This window comes from Anser brachyrhynchus, assembly GCF_964034855.1.
Source record: "Anser brachyrhynchus genome assembly, chromosome: 10".
Classification (NCBI taxonomy): Eukaryota; Metazoa; Chordata; class Aves; order Anseriformes; family Anatidae; genus Anser; species Anser brachyrhynchus.
In genome coordinates, this window is record NC_137705.1 from 14,813,013 (window position 1) to 14,837,472 (window position 24,460).

The 24,460-nt window shown below is 49.2% G+C and overlaps 2 long non-coding RNA genes across 6 annotated transcripts in view; one reads left to right on the forward strand and one right to left on the reverse strand.

The window, feature by feature from the left end:
* The window catches only part of LOC308200388, a 220,262-nt gene that overhangs the window by 129,860 nt on the left and 65,942 nt on the right, over positions 1–24,460 (forward strand). The window contains exon 2 of one of the 3 annotated variants that reach the window (XR_013955591.1): positions 2,462–11,162. This is a non-coding gene — a long non-coding RNA (uncharacterized lncRNA). Of the gene's footprint in view, positions 1–404; positions 11,163–24,460 lie in introns of those variants that run through there. The other 2 variants (XR_013955592.1, XR_013955593.1) reach the window with 2 other exon arrangements.
* LOC308200386 overlaps positions 1–24,460 on the reverse strand; it is a 38,823-nt gene that overhangs the window by 7,775 nt on the left and 6,588 nt on the right. For 2 of the 3 annotated variants that reach the window (XR_013955583.1, XR_013955585.1), the window contains exon 2: positions 11,294–12,426. This is a non-coding gene — a long non-coding RNA (uncharacterized lncRNA). The remainder of the gene's footprint in view (positions 1–11,293; positions 12,427–24,460) is intronic. The other variant, XR_013955584.1, reaches the window with a different exon arrangement.

Here is a 24,460-nt window from a genome sequence, read left to right on the forward strand (position 1 = left end):
CGATGAACCAGACCTCACCCTAAAAGCCATCGGCCACCAATGATACTGAAGCTACGAATACACAGACTTCAAAGACCTATCATTCGACTCCTACATAGTGCCCACCCCAGACTTACCCAACGGCCACTTCCGACTGCTAGAAGTTGACCACCGCGTAGTTATCCCAATAGAATCCCCCATCCGCGTGATCATTACTGCAGGAGACGTACTCCACTCCTGAGCAGTCCCAACGCTCGGAGTTAAAACAGACGCAATCCCAGGCCGACTAAACCAAACTTCATTCATTACCACCCGGCCTGGGATTTTTTACGGACAATGCTCAGAAATTTGCGGGGCTAATCACAGCTACATACCCATTGTAGTAGAATCAACCCCACTCCCACATTTCGAGGCCTGGTCCCTTCTATCATCATCCTAATCATTAAGAAGCTATGCAACAGCACTAGCCTTTTAAGCTAGCCAAAGAGGGACTTCCCCCTCCTTAATGATATGCCACAGCTTAACCCCGCACCATGATTTTCAATCATAATTATAACCTGATTAACCCTAGCACTCCTCATCCAACCAAAACTACTAGCCTTCACCACAACCAACCCCCCATCAAATAAGACCTCCCTCACTACCAAACCCACACCATGATCCTGACCATGAACCTAAGCTTCTTTGACCAATTTTCCAGCCCCAATCTATTTGGCATCCCCTTAATCCTACTATCCCTACTCTTCCCAGCCCTACTATTCCCGTCCCCAAACAACCGATGAATCAACAACCGCCTTTCTACTATCCAAACATGACTCCTTCACCTAATCACAAAACAACTAATAGTCCCACTCAACAAAAATGGCCACAAATGAGCCATAATATTTACATCCCTAATAATCATACTTCTTACAATCAACCTTCTAGGCCTCCTTCCATATACATTCACCCCAACCACCCAACTATCTATGAACATAGCCCTAGCCTTCCCACTATGGCTCGCCACACTACTAACAGGCATGTTTAACCATGTACGTGCCCCAGGGCCGGCTTAAAGTAGGCTCTATTGTCCCACTTTACTGCTAAATCCGCCTTCCAGAAGTGGTTTCACGCTTCTTTCCGTGTGCCCTATGAATAGGGAATGTAGCCCATTTCTTCCACTCCATAGGCTATACCTTGACCTGTCTTATTAGCGGGGTGCTATTGTGTCCACTGTTGTGCTCTCATTCGAGGTGGGCTGGCGACGGCGGTATGTAGGCTGTGTTGGCAAGGGGTGGTTGGGTTAATCGGGGATTATCGATTGTAGAACAGGCTCCTCTAGGTGGGTTTGGGGCACCGCCAAGTCCTTAGAGTTTTAAGCGTTTGTGCTCGTAGTTCTCTGGCGGATACTTCGGTAAAGTAAGTATCAAGATTTAGGGCCAGGCATAGTGGGGTATCTAATCCCAGTTTGGGCCCTGGCTTTCGTGGGTTTAAATCAGTCGTTAGTTCCTAAGATCATCTTAATGGTGTGTTTAGGTGCATCTTGGGCTTATGACAGCTTAGTTGCATTTTGATCTTAGTTAGCTAGGATAGGCATTTTACCACTCTTTACGCCGTGTCAATAGGACGGTTGATTTGGGTTTCTTGTATGACCGCGGTGGCTGGCACAAGATTTACCAACCCTTGAAGTTAGGCTGTTGCTATAACTAAGTCAAGTTTGCACTCATTGCTTAATGTTAATTACTGCTGAATACCCGTGGGGGCGTGGCTTAGCGAGGCGTCTTGGGCTACTACTTGGGTGTGCCTGATACCCGCTCCTCAAGGCCTGTATGGGGGTAGGTGGTCGAGGGCGTTTACACTGGGGCGCGGATACTTGCATGTATATATTTAGCAAAAACCAACCGTAAGGTTAGGACTAAGTCTTTTGTCCGCAGGCATGTTTTATGCCATCTTGGCAACTTCAGTGCCATGCTTTGTGTTAAGCTATGTGGACGGGGGTGTGGTTAGCTGATAGTTGAGTGGTGAGTGAGAGTGAAGTATATGAAATTATTGCTTGTGTTTACTATTTTTAGTACTGGAGTTTCTCTAAGTCCTAGGACTAGGAGGAAATGGTGTTTCATAGTGTGTAGGCGTCGGGATAGTCCGAGTATCGTCGTGGTATTCCTGCTAGGCCTAGGAAGTGCTGGGGGAAGAACGTTAGGTTTACTCCTGTAAATATTACCCCGAAGTGGGCTTTTGCTCATGTTTGGTGTAGGGTAAACCCAGTGAGTAGTGGGAATCAGTGAGTAAATCCTGCTAGAATGGCAAAGACGGCGCCTATGGATAGGACGTAGTGGAAGTGGGCAACTACGTAGTACGTGTCGTGCAGGGCGATGTCTAGGGAAGAGTTTGCAAGAACGATTCCTGTTAATCCTCCGATGGTAAATAGGAAGATAAATCCTAGAGCTCATAGTATTGGGGGGGGTCTCATTTGATTGTTCCTCCGTGCAGGGTGGGTAGTCAGCTAAATACTTTGATTCCGGTAGGGATGGCAATGATTATAGTGGCTGATGTAAAGTAGGCTCGGGTATCAACGTCTATTCCTACTGTAAACATGTGGTGAGCTCAGACGATGAATCCTAGGAAGCCGATGGATAGTATGGCTCAGACTATTCCCATGTAGCCGAAGGGCTCCTTTTTGCCTGAGTAGTACGTGACTACGTGTGAGATGATTCCGAACCCCGGTAGGATCAGAATATAGACTTCTGGGTGTCCGAAGAATCAGAATAGGTGTTGGTACAGGATTGGGTCTCCTCCTCCAGCGGGGTCGAAGAATGTGGTGTTTAGGTTTCGATCAGTTAGTAATATTGTAATACCGGCGGCGAGTACGGGGAGTGACAGAAGGAGTAGGATGGCGGTAATTAGTACGGATCAGACAAATAGTGGGGTTTGGTATTGTGAGAGTGCGGGGGGTTTTATGTTGATGGCTGTGGTGATAAAGTTGATGGCCCCAAGGATGGAGGAGATACCGGCTAAGTGGAGTGAGAAGATAGCCAGGTCTACTGAAGCTCCGGCGTGGGCAAGGTCACCTGCTAGGGGAGGGTAGACAGTTCAGCCTGTGCCGGCGCCAGCTTCTACAGTGGATGAGGCTAGTAGGAGGAGGAATGATGGGGGGAGGAGTCAAAAGCTTATGTTGTTTATTCGCGGGAATGCTATGTCGGGGGCACCGATTATGAGGGGGACTAATCAGTTGCCGAATCCTCCGATCATGATGGGTATGACTATAAAGAAGCTTATTACAAAGGCGTGAGCGGTAACGATTACATTGTAAATTTGGTCGTCGCCTAGGAGAGTTCCTGGTTGTCCTAGTTCTGCGCGGATTAATAGGCTGAGTGCGGTGCCGACTATTCCTGCTCATGCCCCGAAGATGAGGTACAGGGTGCCAATATCCTTATGGTTAGTGGAAAATAGTCATCGGTTGATGAAGGTGACGGGTAAGATGGCTGAGTGTTGAAGCGTTAGGCTGTAGTCCTTTTTACAGAGGTTTAATTCCTCTTCTTATCGGCTCTGTAGTGAAATTCATGTTGAGTTGCAAGCTCATCGATGCGCACTAGGGTGCGTCAGGGTCTTTGTAGGCAGAAGCCAATTGGTTTAGGCATTTAGCTGTTAACTAGAGTTTTATGGGATCGAAGCCCATCTGTCTAGGGAGGCTTTATCTTAATTAAAGCGTCTGACTTGCATTCAGAAGATACAGGTTAATATTCTGTAAGTCTTAATGTGCAGAAACTAAGAGGGTTTAACTCTTATTTAAGGCTTTGAAGGCCTTCGGTTTGGGGTGTTATCCTAAGTTTCTAGACAATGGCATGTATTATTGGGGACAGGGGAAGTAAGAGGATTGATAGTGAGGCAAGGACCGCAGTAGGTGTGCTTGGGGCTTTGCTAGTGTATCATTGTTTTATGTGGTTAGAGGAGTTGGGGGGAAGGGTAATTGTTGAGTGGTATGCGAGGCGTAGGTAGAAGAAGAGGCTGAGCAGTGATAGCATGGCAATTGCCATGGCTGCTGGTGTTATTTCCTGTTTAGTTAGTTCTTGGATGATAAGTCACTTTGGTATAAAGCCTGTTAATGGGGGGAGGCCTGCTAGGGATAAAAGTACTAGTATTAGGGTGGCGTTTAGCACTGGGGTTTTTGTTCATGAGGTTGTGATCATGGATAGGTTAAGGGCTTTGATTTTGTTAAGGGCTAGGAATACGGCTGATGTTATGATTGTGTATAGGTAGAAGGTAAGTAAGGCCAATTTGGGGCTGTAAACTAGGATGATGGCGATTCAGCCTAAGTGGGAGATGGACGAGAAGGCTAGGATTTTGCGTGTTTGTGTTTGGTTCAGTCCTATTCAGCCTCCTAGTGCTGTTGAGGCTAGGGCCATGGCGGTGAGTAGAGCTGGGTCGAGGGATTTGGATGTTAGTAGGAGCAGGGTTAGTGGGGGGAATTTTATGAGGGTCGAGAGTAGCAGGGCTGTTATTAGTGGCGATCCTTGTAGTACTTCTGGGAATCAGAAGTGAAATGGCACTAGGCCCAGTTTAATAGCGATTGCTGCTGTCAGTAGTAGACAGGAGGTTGGGTGGTTTATTTGTGTGATGTCTCATTGGCCAGTGACTCAGGCATTGGTTATGCTAGAGAATAGGACCAGGGCGGAAGCAGCTGCTTGGGTTAGGAAGTATTTCGTTGCGGCTTCTACTGCTCGTGGGTGGTGGGATTTGGCAATTAGGGGAATGATGGCTAGTGTGTTGATCTCCAGTCCTGTCCAGGCCAGAACTCAGTGGTTGCTGGAAATTGTGATTGTGGTGCCCAAGATGAGGCTGAAGGTTATGATTGGGGTCGCGTAAGGGTTCATTAGTAGAGGAGGGGGTTAAACCATCATTTTCGGGGTATGGGCCCGATAGCTTGATTAGCTGACTCTACTAGAAAATAATATAAGGGAAGTATGGAGAATTTTGATTTCTCTTGTGTGGGTTCAATTCCTACTTTTCTAAGGTCAACAGGAAATGAGAGGGCTGTTATACCTCTATGTTCACTTTATCATAGTGACCCTTTGTAGTTCAGGCACATTTCCTTATGTAAGGAGGTAGGCCTGCATAGCAGATAGGTATGCTGATGTGTCAGAGGCACAGAGCTAGTGTGAGGGGTAGGAAGTTTTTTCATAGTAGGTGCATTAGTTGGTCATATCGGAATCGTGGGTATGAAGCTCGGACCCATAAGAAACCAGAAGATAGTAGGAGGACTTTTGTGGCTAGGATGACGGGGAATAGTTCTGTGGGTGGCCCTAGGGCGCTTGGGTTTAGGAATATGATGGCTGTAAGTGTATTTATTAGCATAATGTTCGCATATTCAGCTAGGAAGAATAAGGCGAAGGGTCCTGCGGCGTATTCAACGTTAAACCCTGAGACTAGCTCAGATTCACCCTCTGTGAGGTCAAAAGGAGCTCGGTTTGTCTCTGCTAGGGTGGATACGTATCATATTATTGCTAGGGGTCATGAGGAGAAAATGAAGTATAGAGGCTCCTGTGCGACGGCAAAGGAGCTGAGTGTGTAGCTTCCGCTTAGTATGATTATTGATAGCAGGATTATGGCCAGTGTCACTTCGTATGAAATGGTCTGTGCTACTGCCCGTAGGGCTCCGATTAGTGCGTATTTTGAGTTCGAGGCTCAGCCTGATCATAGGACTGAGTAGACGGCTAGGCTTGACATGGCTATTAGGAAGAGAACTCCGAGGTTTAGATCTGCTAGGGGAAATGGGAGTGGTAGTGGTGCTCAAGTGGTGAGGGCTAGGACAAGGGCTAGTATTGGTATCAGAATGAATAGAAGTGGGGAAGAGGTAGAGGGTCGGATGGGCTCTTTGGTAAATAGTTTCAGTCCGTCCGCAAATGGTTGAAGTAGGCCAAAAGGCCCGACAACGTTAGGGCCTTTGCGGGATTGTATGTAGCTTAGGATTTTCCGTTCTACTAGGGTTAGGAAGGCTACGGCAATCAGGATTGGGATGATGTATAGGAGGGATATAACGAGGCAGCTTAGTGTTGTTATTTGAATCATGGGTGAAGCTAGGGAGAGGATTTGAACCTCTGGGGAAAGGGCTTAAGCCTTCTGCACTTGCCGGGCTCTGCCACTCTAGCTGGTCCTTTTCTAGGATTGAAAGTGGTGGGGGAAGGCCCTCTTCACGGTTTAGTTGGTTTCACTGCTTAGAGGGGGGGGGCGTGCTTGTGGTATTGGCCCCACTTTCCCGGTCCTTTCGTACTGGGGAGAGTGTGTCATAGATAGAAACCGACCTGGATTGCTCCGGTCTGAACTCAGATCACGTAGGACTGTTAATCGTTGAACAAATGAACCCTTAATAGCGGCTGCACCATTAGGATGTCCTGATCCAACATCGAGGTCGTAAACCCCCCTGTCGATATGGGCTCTTGAGGGGGATTGCGCTGTTATCCCTGGGGTAGCTTGGTCCATTAATCAATTATATTGGGTCTGGTCACTGTTAGCACTTTGAGGGGTAGCTCTAGGTAAAGAGGTATGGTCTTGTTTTTGGAGGATTTGTTCTCCTCCAAGGTCGCCCCAACCGAAAAATATCGACCAGGCTCTGCGATGGTAGTGGCCCCAGTGGGGTTGATTGAGGATTCGCGGTGGTCGTTGATTTTTAAGTTCCACAGGGTCTTCTCGTCTTATGTTCACATCCCCGCTTTTGCACGGGGAGATCAATTTCACTGATTATCTGTGAGAGACAGTTAAGACCTCGTTTAGCCATTCATACAAGTCTCGATTTATGGGACAATTGATTGCGCTACCTTTGCACGGTTAGGATACCGCGGCCGTTAAACCTAAGTCACCGGGCAGGCATCACCTTCAATACTTGTTTAATTTGCTGAAGGCTATGTTTTTGGTAAACAGTCGGGCCTTATTAATTTGCCGAGTTCCTTTCACAGATTTTAATCGCTCTTATAGGCGCTCCTGAGTCGGGTTAACAGGGTTAGTTAATACGTGGTCTTGTAGGGGTTTTTGTATCTGTCTAGGTCTGTTAATAATGTTTCTATGTAAGCTTGCGCCGTTAGAGGGGTGTGGCCCTGAGTTACTTATTTTAGCATTAATTCTCCTATATTCATAGGTTGACCTGTTTGTGATAAGGGAATCATCTTATTTTGGTATTTTTAGGTGGTGGAGCTTTGACGCACTCTTTTTTGATGGCTGCTTTAGGGCCCACGGTAGGATCAGTAGTAAGAATTATCCGCTAGTCGAGGTTGTGTCCTTTTTTAATGGAGCTGTCCCTCCATTAAATAGCTCTTAATCATCTCATTAGGGTTCAGGATGTCCGGTAGGGAGGATTAAGGGGGAACTTAGATTCGTTTCACAGGTAACCAGCTATCACCCAGCTCGGTTGGCTTTTCACCTCTACTGACAAGTCATCCCACTCTTTTGCAACAGAGACGGGTTCGCTCTCTTTAACTGCTTGAAAGTAGCTCGCTTGGGTTTCGGGGGGGCAAACTTTAGTTCACTTTGCTTGGTTGTTCTCGCTAAACCATGATGCAAAAGGTACAAGGGTTGATCTTTGCTGTCTGTCGCTTTGATTGTTTCACTGCTATTTCATCTTTCCCTTACGGTACTGGGGTCTCTATCGCGTCTAAGTGTCTTTTCTATCGCCTATACTAAGACTGTAAAATGCTTTAGTTTAATTAGTTTAGTAAATTCTTTAGTTTTGGTGTACTATTTGTGTGGTTGAGCTAGAGGGGGGGCTTCAAGACGATCCGGTCTAGTAGATATCTTTCAGGTGTAAGCTGAGTGCTTTGGTGTTATAGCTACGTCTTGATATTCTAAGTACACCTTCCGGTACACTTACCTTGTTACGACTTACCTCATCTTCAGCGTATTTATGGTATTAGTTATGTGGGATGTGGCTTTTGAGGAGGGTGACGGGCGGTATGTACGTGCCCCAGGGCCGGCTTAAAGTAGGCTCTATTGTCCCACTTTACTGCTAAATCCGCCTTCCAGAAGTGGTTTCACGCTTCTTTCCGTGTGCCCTATGAATAGGGAATGTAGCCCATTTCTTCCACTCCATAGGCTATACCTTGACCTGTCTTATTAGCGGGGTGCTATTGTGTCCACTGTTGTGCTCTCATTCGAGGTGGGCTGGCGACGGCGGTATGTAGGCTGTGTTGGCAAGGGGTGGTTGGGTTAATCGGGGATTATCGATTGTAGAACAGGCTCCTCTAGGTGGGTTTGGGGCACCGCCAAGTCCTTAGAGTTTTAAGCGTTTGTGCTCGTAGTTCTCTGGCGGATACTTCGGTAAAGTAAGTATCAAGATTTAGGGCCAGGCATAGTGGGGTATCTAATCCCAGTTTGGGCCCTGGCTTTCGTGGGTTTAAATCAGTCGTTAGTTCCTAAGATCATCTTAATGGTGTGTTTAGGTGCATCTTGGGCTTATGACAGCTCAGTTGCATTTTGATCTTAGTTAGCTAGGATAGGCATTTTACCACTCTTTACGCCGTGTCAATAGGACGGTTGATTTGGGTTTCTTGTATGACCGCGGTGGCTGGCACAAGATTTACCAACCCTTGAAGTTAGGCTGTTGCTATAACTAAGTCAAGTTTGCACTCATTGCTTAATGTTAATTACTGCTGAATACCCGTGGGGGCGTGGCTTAGCGAGGCGTCTTGGGCTACTACTTGGGTGTGCCTGATACCCGCTCCTCAAGGCCTGTATGGGGGTAGGTGGTCGAGGGCGTTTACACTGGGGCGCGGATACTTGCATGTATATATTTAGCAAAAACCAACCGTAAGGTTAGGACTAAGTCTTTTGTCCGCAGGCATGTTTTATGCCATCTTGGCAACTTCAGTGCCATGCTTTGTGTTAAGCTATGTGGACGGGGGTGTGGTTAGCTGATAGTTGAGTGGTGAGTGAGAGTGAAGTATATGAAATTATTGCTTGTGTTTACTATTTTTAGTACTGGAGTTTCTCTAATAAGTTTAAGTTATTTTGTATGTGTTTGTGTGTATATATACATCGTTCCGATGATGTCATGGAAGGGATGATTAATGGAGTTTTAGAGGTAGTTTGCTGGGATTGGGCGATGAAGGTTTATGCTACATGGTGGTTAGCGAAAGTTTACTGGTTTAGTTTGTGAAGCGCAGGGGTTGCGCTTAATGATTTGTTGTTTTGTGCTATGTCCAACGAGCATTCATCCAATAGCCCCATTTAACCCGGAGGGTGGAGGTAACATTAACTGAATGTGGTCAAAGTGCATCAGTGTCAGGATGATTCCCCATATACGCCAACCGTCTCATCGAGGGACCCTTGAAATATAGGATAGGCCGTGAGGCAGGTGTGTCCAGGCTTAGATTGTGGGACCCCCGAGATCACTGGGAATAGCCACCTGTGAGGTAACCCCGGAAAAAATAAGAGGAACCAGAGGCGCCAAAAAGCTGGAACATGCCGCGATTACGCATTGAGAAGGTGAAAGTACTCACAGATGCCACTTTGAAGGGCAAGGAGGGGTGAGTGAACCCAATGGATGGCCCTGACCGAGGAACCAGAGGCGCAAAAATGTGAGGAGGGCGAGGGGTTTAGGGGGAACGTATGGGCCTGAAGCTAGTCATACCGGACATTATGTGCAACGGGTTGCTGATTTCACGTGAGGAGTACGATTAATAAATCCGTCTGATACGAACTGCATGAGATATGTGGTGGAGAGTTGTTGTTGGAGCATGTCCTGTGAGCATTCATTAAAATGGGGTCTTGTTATGCGCTTGAGTGGAGTTGTATTGGGTGTTGTGGGGTATGGTCCTAGAACATTCATGCCGGGTGGTTTGGTAGGAGTGTGTTTAAGGGTTTAATGGCCGTGTACATGTATGGGTTTAGCACCTGCTTATAAGATAGTCCGTATATAATGTATATTACTGGTACTATAGTATGTATGTATATGGGGTATATAAATTTATGCACGAATATGCATAACCAAATACCCCCGCCTCGGGGGGGGAGGGGGGGGGGGGGGTTAAGCATAATGGCATAGATGGGGTAGAATTATTGGGGGCTTGCGGTTAGTTCCTGTAGTTGAGAACAATGGCGGCTTTTCGAGCCGCAGGCCTCGGGTAGTGTCCGGGCAGGAATAATGACTTATTTTATGTTTTTTTTAGGGATTTGCTTTGCGGTGGGTGTTTTGGGTGTGGCGTCGAATCCTTCGCCGTATTATGGGGTTGTTGGTTTGGTGTTAGCGTCTGTGGCGGGGTGCGGGTGGTTGCTGGGCCTTGGGGTTTCGTTCGTGGCTTTAGTGCTGTTTATGGTGTATTTGGGGGGTATGCTGGTGGTGTTTGTTTATTCAGTAGCTTTAGCAGCGGAGCCTTTCCCTGGGGCTTGGGGGGATTGACGGGTGATTGGATGTGCAGTAGCGTTTGTGGCAATTGTTTTTGGGGGGTTGGTGTTTGGGGGGTTTATGGGGGCTTGGAAGTTCGGGGTTTCTACTGTGAATAATGTTGGGGTGTTTGTTGTTCGGTCGGATTTTAGTGGAGTTTCCATGTTTTATTCACATGGGGCAGGGATGTTTTTAGTGGCGGGTTGGGGGCTGTTGTTGACTTTGTTTGTTGTATTGGAGCTTGTGCGGGGGTTGTCGCGGGGTGCTATTCGGGCGGTTTAGGGGTTAGGGTCAGAGAATAGTTTATTGAAAATGCCAGCTTTGGGAGCTGGAGATAAAGGTTTGAGTCCTTTTTTTCTGAGTTTGGGGTACTCTAAGAAGTGGTAAGTCTTCAATCTTTGGTTTACAAGACCAATGTTTTTATAAACTATTAGAGTATTTAGCAGTTGAGTATTTTGTTTTCTAGGGCGCTTGCGGCGGGGAGGAGAAATAGGAGGATAGTGAAGTAGGCGATTGAAGCGAGTTGGCCGATGATGATGAATGGGTGTTCGACGGGTTGGCTTCCTACTCATGTTAGGACGAGGAGGTCGGCGACTAGTACTCAGAATAGGAGCTGGGAGAGTGGTCGGAATGTTATTGCTCGTTGTTTTGATTTGTGCAGGAATGGGATTAGGAATAGGATCAGTACGGAGGCGGCCAGTGCTAATACGCCTCCTAGTTTATTTGGGATTGAACGTAGGATGGCGTAGGCGAATAGGAAGTATCATTCTGGCTTGATGTGTGGTGGGGTTACTAGCGGGTTTGCTGGGGTGAAGTTTTCTGGGTCTCCCAGGAGGTTAACCGCTCATGCTTCTTTCTTATGAGACGTTAGTAAACCAATTACATAGCCTTGTCAAGACTAAATCACAGGTAAAAATCCTGTACATCTCATGTGGCCAACCACTCCCAACTAGGATTCCAAGACACCTCATCACCCATCATAGAAGAACTCGTTGAATTCCACGACCACGCCCTAATCGTTGCCCTAGCTATCTGCAGCCTAGTTCTCTACCTTTTAGCCCACATACTAACAGAAAAACTCTCGTCCAATGCTGTAGACGCCCAAGAAGTAGAGCTGATCTGGACAATCCTACCTGCTATCGTCCTGGTACTCCTCGCCCTCCCATCCCTACAAATCCTCTACATAATGGACAAAATCGACGAACCAGACCTCACCCTAAAAGCCATCGGCCACCAATGATACTGAAGCTACGAATACACAGACTTCAAAGACCTATCATTCGACTCCTACATAGTGCCCACCCCAGACTTACCCAACGGCCACTTCCGACTGCTAGAAGTTGACCACCGCGTAGTTATCCCAATAGAATCCCCCATCCGCGTGATCATTACTGCAGGAGACGTACTCCACTCCTGAGCAGTCCCAACGCTCGGAGTTAAAACAGACGCAATCCCAGGCCGACTAAACCAAACTTCATTCATTACCACCCGGCCTGGGATTTTTTACGGACAATGCTCAGAAATTTGCGGGGCTAATCACAGCTACATACCCATTGTAGTAGAAGCAACCCCACTCCCACATTTCGAGGCCTGATCGTCCCTTCTATCATCATCCTAATCATTAAGAAGCTATGCAACAGCACTAGCCTTTTAAGCTAGCCAAAGAGGGACTTCCCCCTCCTTAATGATATGCCACAGCTTAACCCCGCACCATGATTTTCAATCATAATTATAACCTGATTAACCCTAGCACTCCTCATCCAACCAAAACTACTAGCCTTCACCACAACCAACCCCCCATCAAATAAGACCTCCCTCACTACCAAACCCACACCATGATCCTGACCATGAACCTAAGCTTCTTTGACCAATTTTCCAGCCCCAATCTATTCGGCATCCCCTTAATCCTACTATCCCTACTCTTCCCAGCCCTACTATTCCCGTCCCCAAACAACCGATGAATCAACAACCGCCTTTCTACTATCCAAACATGACTCCTTCACCTAATCACAAAACAACTAATAGTCCCACTCAACAAAAATGGCCACAAATGAGCCATAATATTTACATCCCTAATAATCATACTTCTTACAATCAACCTTCTAGGCCTCCTTCCATATACATTCACCCCAACCACCCAACTATCTATGAACATAGCCCTAGCCTTCCCACTATGGCTCGCCACACTACTAACAGGCCTACGAAACCAACCATCAGCCTCTTTAGCCCACCTATTACCCGAAGGTACCCCTACACCCCTAATCCCCGCACTAATCCTGATCGAAACAACCAGCCTACTAATCCGCCCCCTAGCCCTCGGAGTCCGCCTTACAGCCAACCTTACAGCAGGACACTTACTCATCCAACTCATCTCTACAGCCTCCATTGCATTAATACCCACCCTTCCTGCAGTATCCATCCTAACAATAATCATCCTACTACTCCTAACCATCCTAGAAGTAGCAGTAGCCATAATCCAGGCCTACGTCTTCGTGCTCCTTCTAAGCCTATACTTACAAGAAAACATCTAATGGCACACCAAGCACACTCATACCACATAGTTGACCCAAGCCCTTGACCAATCTTCGGGGCAGCCGCCGCCCTACTCACAACCTCAGGATTAATCATGTGATTCCACTACAACTCATCCATACTACTAACCCTAGGCCTCATCTCAATACTCCTAGTAATACTCCAATGATGACGAGACATTGTACGAGAAAGCACCTTCCAAGGCCATCACACTCCCACAGTCCAAAAAGGCCTACGATACGGCATAATCCTTTTCATCACATCCGAAGCATTCTTCTTCTTAGGGTTCTTCTGAGCGTTCTTCCACTCGAGCCTGGCCCCAACCCCAGAACTAGGAGGCCAATGACCCCCAACAGGAATTAAACCACTCAACCCGATAGAAGTCCCCCTACTAAACACAGCCATCCTACTAGCCTCAGGCGTTACCGTAACGTGAGCCCATCACAGCATCACAGAAGGAAACCGAAAACACGCCATCCACGCCCTAACCCTAACGATCCTCCTGGGATTCTACTTCACAGCCCTACAAGCAATAGAATACCACGAAGCCCCATTCTCAATCGCCGATAGCGTCTACGGATCTACCTTCTTCGTTGCCACTGGATTCCACGGACTCCACGTAATCATCGGATCCTCCTTCCTGACCGTCTGCCTCTTCCGACTGATCAAGTTCCACTTTACATCAGACCACCACTTCGGATTCGAGGCAGCAGCCTGATACTGACACTTCGTAGACGTCATCTGACTATTCCTCTACATAACCATCTACTGATGAGGATCTTGCTCTTCTAGTATATTAATTACAATTGACTTCCAATCTCTAGAATCTGGTATAAACCCAGAGGAGAGCAATGAACGCACTCATGTTCATATTCGCCCTATCATCAATCCTAAGCGCCGCCCTAACCGCATTAAACTTCTGACTCGCCCAAATAAACCCCGACTCAGAGAAACTCTCACCGTACGAATGTGGATTCGACCCACTTGGATCTGCTCGATTACCATTCTCAGTCCGATTCTTCCTCAGTAGCCATCCTGTTCGTCCTATTCGACCTAGAAATCGCCCTCCTACTCCCCCTGCCATGAGCCGTCCAACTCCAATCCCCCCTAATGACCCTCACCTGAACTGTAGTGATCCTCCTTCTCCTAACACTCGGACTGGCCTACGAGTGAATTCAAGGGGGCCTAGAATGAGCAGAATAACAGAAAGTTAGTCTAACCAAAAAGATAGCTGGTTTCGACCCAGCAGATTACAGCCAACCCTGTAACTTTCTTATGTCGCCCCTACATTTAAGCTTCTACTCAGCCTTCATTTTCAGCGGACTAGGACTAGCCTTCCACCGAACCCACCTAGTATCCGCCCTACTATGCCTTGAAAGCATAATATTATCGATATTCGTAGGCCTATCAATATGATCCATCGAAAACCAAGTCTCCTCATTCACCATGGTACCAATTCTCATGCTAACCTTCTCAGCGTGTGAGGCGGGCACAGGCCTGGCCATCCTAGTAGCCTCCACCCGCACACATGGCTCCGACCATCTACACAACCTAAACCTCCTGCAATGCTAAAAATCATCCTACCCACAATCATACTTCTTCCAACAGCCCTGCTGTCTCCACCAAAATTTCTATGGACTAACACCACCTTATACAGCCTCCTAATCGCTGCCCTAAGCCTACAGTGATTAATCCCAACCTACTACCCCTACAAATTTTTATCCAACTGAACAGGAATTGACCAAATCTCATCCCCCCTCCTAGTACTATCCTGCTGACTACTCCCACTCATAATCATAGCAAGCCAAAACCACCTGCAACAAGAACCCCTACAACGCAAACGAATCTTTATCTCAACCTTAGTCGCAGTCCAGCCATTCATCCTACTAGCCTTTTCCACCACAGAACTAGCACTATTTTACATCTCATTTGAAGCAACCCTCATTCCCACCCTAATCTTAATCACCCGATGGGGGAACCAACCAGAACGCCTAAGCGCTGGCATCTACCTGCTATTCTACATGCCAGTAAGCTCTCTACCCCTGCTAATCACAATCATACACCTATACGTGAAAATTGGCACCCTGCACCTGCCAACCCTACAACTAACCCACCCAACCCTATCCACCTCATGGACAGGAATACTATCAGGTCTAGCACTGCTCATAGCATTCATAGTAAAAGCCCCACTATACTGCCTACACCTCTGACTGCCAAAAGCCCACGTAGAAGCACCCATCGCAGGCTCAATACTCCTCGCCGCCCTACTACTAAAGCTAGGAGGATACGGAATTATACGAGTCACTCTATTTATGGGCCCACTGTCCAACCTCCTGCACTACCCCTTCCTAACCCTGGCCCTATGAGGCGCCCTAATGACTAGCTCAATCTGCCTACGACAGACAGACCTAAAATCACTAATCGCTTATTCATCCGTTAGCCACATAGGCCTAGTTATCGCCGCAGGAATAATCCAAACCCACTGATCATTCTCAGGGGCAATGATCCTAATAATTTCCCATGGACTAACTTCCTCCATACTATTCTGCCTAGCCAACACAAACTATGAACGTACGCACAGCCGAATTCTACTACTCACACGAGGCCTACAACCTCTCCTACCACTCATAGCTACCTGATGATTGCTGGCCAATCTAACAAACATAGCCTTACCCCCAACAACAAACCTCATAGCAGAGCTAACCATTATAATCACCTTATTCAACTGATCTGCCTTCACGATCATCCTAACAGGAATCGCAACCCTACTAACCGCCTCCTACACCTTATTCATACTACTAATGACCCAACGAGGCTCAATCCCCTCCCACATCACATCTATGCAAAACTCAACCACGCGAGAACACCTGCTCATAACACTCCACATTATCCCAATATTCCTCCTAATCCTCAAACCCGAACTGATCTCCGGAATCCCCTCATGCAAGTATAGTTTAAACCAAACATTAGACTGTGATTCTAAGAATAGAAGTTCAAACCTTCTTACCTGCCGAGGGGAGGGTTTAACCAACAAGAGCTGCTAACTCTTACATCTGAGCCTAAAACCTCAGCCCCCTTACTTTTAAAGGATAACAGCAATCCACTGGTCTTAGGAACCACCCATCTTGGTGCAAATCCAAGTAAAAGTAGTGAACCCCACACTACTAATCAACTCCCTCACACTACTCACGCTGACAATCCTCCTAACCCCAATCATCCTGCCATTTCTATTTAAAAACTTTAAAAACACCCCACAAGCCACCACCCGCGCTGTTAAAACCGCATTCCTAATTAGCCTAGCCCCTACAACCGCATTCATCTACTCGGGAGTAGAATCTGTCACCTGCCACTGGGAGTGAAAATTCATTATAAACTTTAAAATCCCCCTGAGCCTAAAAATAGACCAATACTCAATAACATTTCTTCCAATCGCCCTATTTGTAACATGATCAATCCTACAATTCGCCATATGATACATGGCCTCAGAGCCATACGTAACAAAATTTTTCACCTACCTACTGACATTCCTAGTCGCCATACTCCTCCTAACAACCGCAAACAACATATTCCTCCTATTCGTAGGCTGGGAAGGAGTACGAATCATGTCCTTCCTTCTCATCGGCTGATGACAAGGCCGAGCAGATGCCAACACCGCCGCCCTACAAGCCGTAATCTACAACCGAATCGGAGACATCGGACTGATCCTGAGCATAGCATGACTAGCTTCAACATTCAACACCTGAGAGATCCAACAAGCCGTACACCCCCACCAAACCCCAATCCTCCCCCTCATAGGATTAATCCTCGCAGCCGCAGGAAAATCCGCCCAATTTGGACTCCACCCATGACTGCCCGCAGCAATAGAAGGCCCCACCCCAGTATCAGCCCTACTGCACTCCAGTACCATAGTAGTAGCCGGAATCTTCCTGCTCATCCGCATGCACCCCCTGCTAGCCACCAACCAGACAGCCCTAACTGCCTGCCTATGCCTAGGTGCTCTATCAACCCTATTCGCTGCCACATGCGCCCTAACCCAAAATGACATCAAAAAAATCATTGCTTTCTCAACATCCAGCCAACTAGGACTAATAATAGTCACTATCGGACTAAACCTCCCACAACTAGCCTTCCTACACATCTCAACCCATGCCTTCTTTAAAGCCATACTATTCCTATGCTCAGGGTCTATCATCCACAACCTAAACGGAGAACAAGATATCCGAAAGATAGGAGGCCTACAGAAAATACTCCCAGTCACTACTTCCTGCCTAACCATCGGAAACCTGGCGCTGATAGGAACCCCATTCCTAGCCGGATTCTACTCAAAAGACCTCATCATCGAAAGCTTAAACACATCATACCTAAATACTTGAGCCCTACTCCTAACCCTTATAGCCACAGCATTCACCGCAACCTACAGCATCCGCATAACCATCCTAGTCCAAGCTGGACAAACCCGAATCCCCCCAATAGTATCAATAAACGAAAACAACCCACTAATCACCGCCCCCCTAACCCGACTCGCCCTAGGCAGCATTACAGCAGGAATAATCATTACCTCTTTCATCACACCAACCAAAACCCCCCCAATAACCATACCCCTTATCACCAAAACTGCTGCCATCCTCATAACAATCCTAGGAATCATCCTAGCCCTAGAACTATCGAACATAACACACACCCTCACTCACCCCAAACCAAACCCCCTCATAAACTTCTCCTCTGCATTAGGGTACTTCAACCCCCTAGTACACCGATTCTTCTCCAAAAACCTACTAGAAAAGGGACAAAACATTGCCCTACACTTGATCGACCTCTCCTGACTCAAAAAAATAGGGCCAGAGGGCCTTGCTGAACTACAAGTAGCCGCAAGCAAAGCCGCAACCTCAATACACACAGGGCTAATTAAGGCCTACCTAGGATCCTTCGCCCTCTCCATCCTGGTAATAATCCTAATAACACACAGACTCACTAATGGCCCCTAACATCCGCAAATCCCATCCCCTACTAAAAATAATCAACAACTCCCTAATCGACCTACCCGCCCCCTCCAACATCTCTGCCTGATGAAACTTCGGCTCCCTTCTAGCCATCTGCTTAGCCACACAAATCCTAACAGGCCTGCTACTAGCCATACACTACACCGCAGACACTTCACTCGCCTTCTCCTCAGTAGCTCACACATGCCGAGACGTCCAGTACGGATGGCTCATCCGCAACCTCCACGCCAACGGTGCTTCGCTCTTCTTTATCTGCATCTACTTACACATCGGACGAGGCCTCTACTACGGCTCCTACCTATACAAAGAAACCTGAAACACAGGAGTAATCCTCCTACTCACCCTAATAGCAACTGCCTTCGTAGGGTATGTCCTACCATGAGGACAAATGTCATTCTGAGGGGCCACCGTAATCACCAACCTATTCTCAGCCATCCCGTACATTGGGCAAACTCTAGTAGAATGAGCCTGAGGAGGATTCTCAGTAGACAATCCAACCTTAACCCGATTCTTCGTCATCCACTTCCTACTGCCCTTCCTAATTGCAGGAATCACCCTAGTCCACCTAACCTAGTCCACCTAATGCAGTTGGCTTGAAACCCATCCCCAGTGGTGCAAGTGCACTCTCTGAACTCACTGAAGTGCATCCCCTGTGGTGCCAGTGCACTCTCTGCACTCACTGCACTGCATCCCCAGTGGTGCCAGTGCGCTCTCTGGAGTCACAGCACTGCATCCCCAGTGGTGCCAGTGCACTCGCTGGACTCACTGCAGTGCATCCCCAGTGGTGCCAGTGCACTCTCTGGACTCACGGCACTGCATCCCCAGTGGTGCCAGTGCACTCTCTGGACTCACTGCACTGCATCACCAGTGGTGCCAGTGCACTCTCTGGACTCACTGCAGTGCATCCCCAGTGGTGCCAGTGCACTCTCTGGACTCACTGCACTGCATCCCCAGTGGTGCCAGTGCACTCTCTAGACTCACTGAAGTGCATCCCCAGTGGTGCCAGTGCACTCTCTGCACTCACTGCACTGCATCCACAGTGGTGCCAGTGCGCTCTCTGGAGTCACAGCACTGCATCCCCAGTGGTGCCAGTGCAATCTCTGGACTCACTGCACTGCATCCCCAGTGGTGCCAGTGCACTCTCTGGACTCACTGAAGTGCATCACCAGTGGTGCCATTGCACTCTCTGCACTCACTGCACTGCATCCCCAGTGGTGCCAGTGCACTCACTGGACTGACTGCACTGCATCCCCAGTGGTGCCAGTGCGCTCTCCGGAGTCACAGCACTGAATCCCCAGTGGTGCCAGTGCACTCACAGGACACACTGTACTGCAACACAGGTGGTGCCAGTGCACTCTCTGCACTCACTGCACAGCATCCCCAGTGGTGCCAGTGCATTCACTGGACTCACTGGACTGCATCACCAGTGGTGCCAGTGCACTCTCCGGACTCAATGCACTACATCCCCTGTGGTGCCAGTGCACTCTCTGGACTCACTGCAGTGCATTCCCAGTGGTGCCAGTGTACTCTCTGGACTCACTGCACTGCATCCCCAGTGGTGCCAGAGCACTCTCTGGACTCACTGCACTGCATCCCCAGTGGTGCCAGTGCACTCTCTGGACTCACTGCACTGTATCCGCAGTGGTGTCAGTGCACTCTCTGTACTCACTGAAGTGCATCCCCAGTGGTGCCAGTGCACTCTCTGGACTCACTGCACTGCATCCCCAGTGGTGCCAGTGCAATCTCTGGACTCACTGCACCGCATCCCCAGTGGTGCCAGTGCACTCTCTGGACTCACTGCAGTGCATCCCCAGTGGTGCCAGTGCACTCTCTGGACTCACTGTACTGCATCACCAGTGGTGCCAGTGCACTCTCTGGACTCACAGCAGTGCATCCCCAGTGGTGCCAGTGCACTCTCTGGACTCACTGCACTGCATCCCCAGTGGTGCCAGTGAAGTCTCTGGACTCACTGCACTGCATCCCCAGTGCTGCCAGTGCACTCTCTGGACTCACTGCACTGCATCCCCAGTGGTGCCAGTGAAGTCTCTGGACTCACTGCACTGCATCCCCACTGCTGCCAGTGCACTCTCTGGACTCACGGCACTGCATCCCCAGTGGTGCCAGTGCACTCTCTGGACTCACTGCACTGCATCCCCAGTGGTGCCAGTGCACTGTCTCGAGTCACTGCACTACATCCCCAGTGGTGCCAGTGCACTCACTGGACTCACTGTACTGCATCATCGGTGGTGCCAGTGCACTCTCTGGACTCACTGCACTGCATCCCCAGTGGTGCCAGTGCACTCTCTGGACTCACAGCACTGCAGGCCCAGTGGTACCAGTGCACTCACTGGACTCACTGTACTGCATCACCAGTGGTGCCAGTGCACTCTCTGGACTCACTGCAGTGCATCCCCAGTGTTGCCAGTGCATTCACTGGACTCACTGTACTGCATCTCCAGTGGTGCCAGTGCACTCTCTGGACTCACTGCACTGCATCCCCAGTGGTGCCAGTGAGCTCTCTGGACTCACTGTACTGCATCCCCAGTGGTGCCAGTGTACTCACAGGATTCACTGCACTGCATCCCCAGTGGTGCTAGTGCACTCTCTGGACTCACTGCAGTGCATCCCCAGTGGTGCCAGTGCACTCTCTGGACTCACTGAAGTGCATTCTCAGTGGTGCCAGTGCACTCTCTGGGCTCACTGAAGTGCATCCCCAGTGGTGCCAGTACACTCACTGGACTCACTGCACTGCATCCCCAGTGGTGCCAGTGCACTCTCTGGACTCACTGCACTGCATCCCCAGTGGTGCCAGTGCACTCTCTGGACTCACTGTAGTGCATCCCCAGTGGTGCCAGTGCACTCTCTGGACTCACTGCAGTGCATCCCCAGTGGTGCCAGTGCACTGTCTGCACTCACTTCACTGCATCCCCAGTGGTGCCAGTGCACTCTCTGGACTCACGGCACTGCATCCCCAGTGGTGCCAGTGAAGTCTTTGGACTCACTGCACTGCATCCCCAGTGGTGCCAGTGCACTCTCTGGACTCACTGAAGTGCATCCCCAGTGGTGCCAGTGCACTCTCTGGACTCACTGCACTGCATGTCCAGTGGTGCCAGTGCACTCTGTGGACTCACTGTACTGCATCCCCACTGGTGCCAGTGCACTCTCTGGACTCACTGTACTGCATCCCCAGTGGTGACAGTGCACTCTCTGGACTAACTGCAGTGCATCCCCAGTGGTGCCAGTGCACTCTCTGGACTCACTGCAGTGCATCCCCAGTGGTGCCAGTGCACTCTCTGGTCTCACTGCACTGAAGCCCCAGTGGTGCCAGTGCACTCTCTGGAGTCACTGAAGTGCATCCCCAGTGGAGCCAGTGCACTCTCTGGACTCACTGCACTGCATCCCCAGTGGTGTCAGTGCACTCTCTGGACTCACTGTACTGCACCCCCAGTGGTGCCAGTGCACTCACTGGACTGACTGCACTGCATCCCCAGTGGTGCCAGTGCGCTCTCTGGAGTCACAGCACTGCATCCCCAGTGGTGCCAGTGCACTCACTGGACTCACTGCACTGCATCACAGGTGGTGCCAGTGCACTCTCTGGACTCACTGCAGTGCATCCCCGGTGGTGCCAGTGTACTCTCTGCAGTCACTGCGCTGCATCCCCAGTGGTGCCAGTGCACTCACTGGACTCACTGGACTGCATCCCCAGTGGTGCCAGTGCACTCTCTGGACTCACTGCACTGCATCCCCAGTGGTGCCAGAGCACTCTCTGGACTCACTGCACTGCATCCCCAGTGGTGCCAGTGCACTCTCTGGACTCAGTGCACTGCATCCCCAGTCGTGTCAGTGCACTCTCTGGACTCACTGAAGTGCATCCCCAGTTGTGCCAGTGCACTCTCTGGACTCAATGCACTGCATCCCCAGTGGTGCCAGTGCACTCTCTGGACTCAGTGCACTGCATCCCCAGTGGTGCCAGTGCAATCTCTGGACTCACTGTAGTGCATTCTCAGTGGTGCCAGTGCACTCTCTGGACTCACTGCAGTGCATCCCCAGTGGTGCCAGTGCACTCTCTGGACTCACTGTACTGCATCACCAGTGGTGCCAGTGCACTCTCTGGACTCACTGCAGTGCATCCCCAGTGGTGCCAGTGCACTCTCTGGACTCACTGCACTGCAGCCCCGGTGGTGCCAGTGCAATCTCTGGACTCACTGCACTGCATCCCCAGTGGTGCCAGTGCACTCTCTGGACTCACTGCACTGCATCCCCAGTTTTGCCAGTGAAGTCTTTGGACTCACTGCACTGCATCCCCAGTGGTGCCAGTGCACTCTCTGGAGTCACTGAAGTGCATCCCCAGTGGTGCCAGTGCACTCTCTGGACTCACTGCACTGCATGCCCAGTGGTGCGAGTGCACTCTCTGGACTCACTGCACTGCATCCGCTCATGATCGGAGGATTCGGCAACTGATTAGTCCCCCTCATAATCGGTGCCCCCGACATAGCATTCCCGCGAATAAACAACATAAGCTTTTGACTCCTCCCCCCATCATTCCTCCTCCTACTAGCCTCATCCACTGTAGAAGCTGGCGCCGGCACAGGCTGAACTGTCTACCCTCCCCTAGCAGGTAACCTTGCCCACGCCGGAGCTTCAGTAGACCTGGCTATCTTCTCACTCCACTTAGCCGGTATCTCCTCCATCCTTGGGGCCATCAACTTTATCACCACAGCCATCAACATAAAACCCCCCGCACTCTCACAATACCAAACCCCACTATTTGTCTGATCCGTACTAATTACCGCCATCCTACTCCTTCTATCACTCCCCGTACTCGCCGCCGGTATTACAATATTACTAACTGATCGAAACCTAAACACCACATTCTTCGACCCCGCTGGAGGAGGAGACCCAATCCTGTACCAACACCTATTCTGATTCTTCGGACACCCAGAAGTCTATATTCTGATCCTACCGGGGTTTGGAATCATCTCACACGTAGTCACGTACTACTCAGGCAAAAAGGAGCCCTTTGGCTACATGGGAATAGTCTGAGCCATACTATCCATCGGCTTCCTAGGATTCATCGTCTGAGCTCACCACATGTTTACAGTAGGAATAGACGTTGATACCCGAGCCTACTTTACATCAGCCACTATAATCATTGCCATCCCTACCGGAATCAAAGTATTTAGCTGACTAGCCACCCTGCACGGAGGAACAATCAAATGAGACCCCCCCAATACTATGAGCTCTAGGATTTATCTTCCTATTTACCATCGGAGGATTAACAGGAATCGTTCTTGCAAACTCTTCCCTAGACATCGCCCTGCACGACACGTACTACGTAGTTGCCCACTTCCACTACGTCCTATCCATAGGCGCCGTCTTTGCCATTCTAGCAGGATTTACTCACTGATTCCCACTACTCACTGGGTTTACCCTACACCAAACATGAGCAAAAGCCCACTTCGGGGTAATATTTACAGGAGTAAACCTAACGTTCTTCCCCCAGCACTTCCTAGGCCTAGCAGGAATACCCCGACGATACTCGGACTATCCCGACGCCTACACACTATGAAACACCATTTCCTCCATCGGCTCCCTAATCTCAATAGTAGCCGTAATCATACTAATATTCATCATCTGAGAAGCCTTTTCGGCCAAACGAAAAGTCCTACAACCAGAACTAACTACCACAAACGTTGAATGAATCCACGGCTGCCCTCCCCCATACCATACTTTCGAGGAACCGGCCTTCGTCCAAGTACAAGAAAGGAAGGAATCGAACCCTCACATGCTGGTTTCAAGCCAACTGCATTAACCGCTCATGCTTCTTTCTTATGAGACGTTAGTAAACCAATTACATAGCCTTGTCAAGACTAAATCACAGGTAAAAATCCTGTACATCTCATGTGGCCAACCACTCCCAACTAGGATTCCAAGACGCCTCATCACCCATCATAGAAGAACTCGTTGAATTCCACGACCACGCCCTAATCGTTGCCCTAGCTATCTGCAGCCTAGTTCTCTACCTTTTAGCCCACATACTAACAGAAAAACTCTCGTCCAATGCTGTAGACGCCCAAGAAGTAGAGCTGATCTGGACAATCCTACCTGCTATCGTCCTGGTACTCCTCGCCCTCCCATCCCTACAAATCCTCTACATAATGGACGAAATCGACGAACCAGACCTCACCCTAAAAGCCATCGGCCACCAATGATACTGAAGCTACGAATACACAGACTTCAAAGACCTATCCTTCGACTCCTACATAGTGCCCACCCCAGACTTACCCAACGGCCACTTCCGACTGCTAGAAGTTGACCACCGCGTAGTTATCCCAATAGAATCCCCCATCCGCGTAATCATTACTGCAGGAGACGTACTCCACTCCTGAGCAGTCCCAACGCTCGGAGTTAAAACAGACGCAATCCCAGGCCGACTAAACCAAACTTCATTCATTACCACCCGGCCTGGGATTTTTTACGGACAATGCTCAGAAATTTGCGGGGCTAATCACAGCTACATACCCATTGTAGTAGAATCAACCCCACTCCCACATTTCGAGGCCTGATCGTCCCTTCTATCATCATCCTAATCATTAAGAAG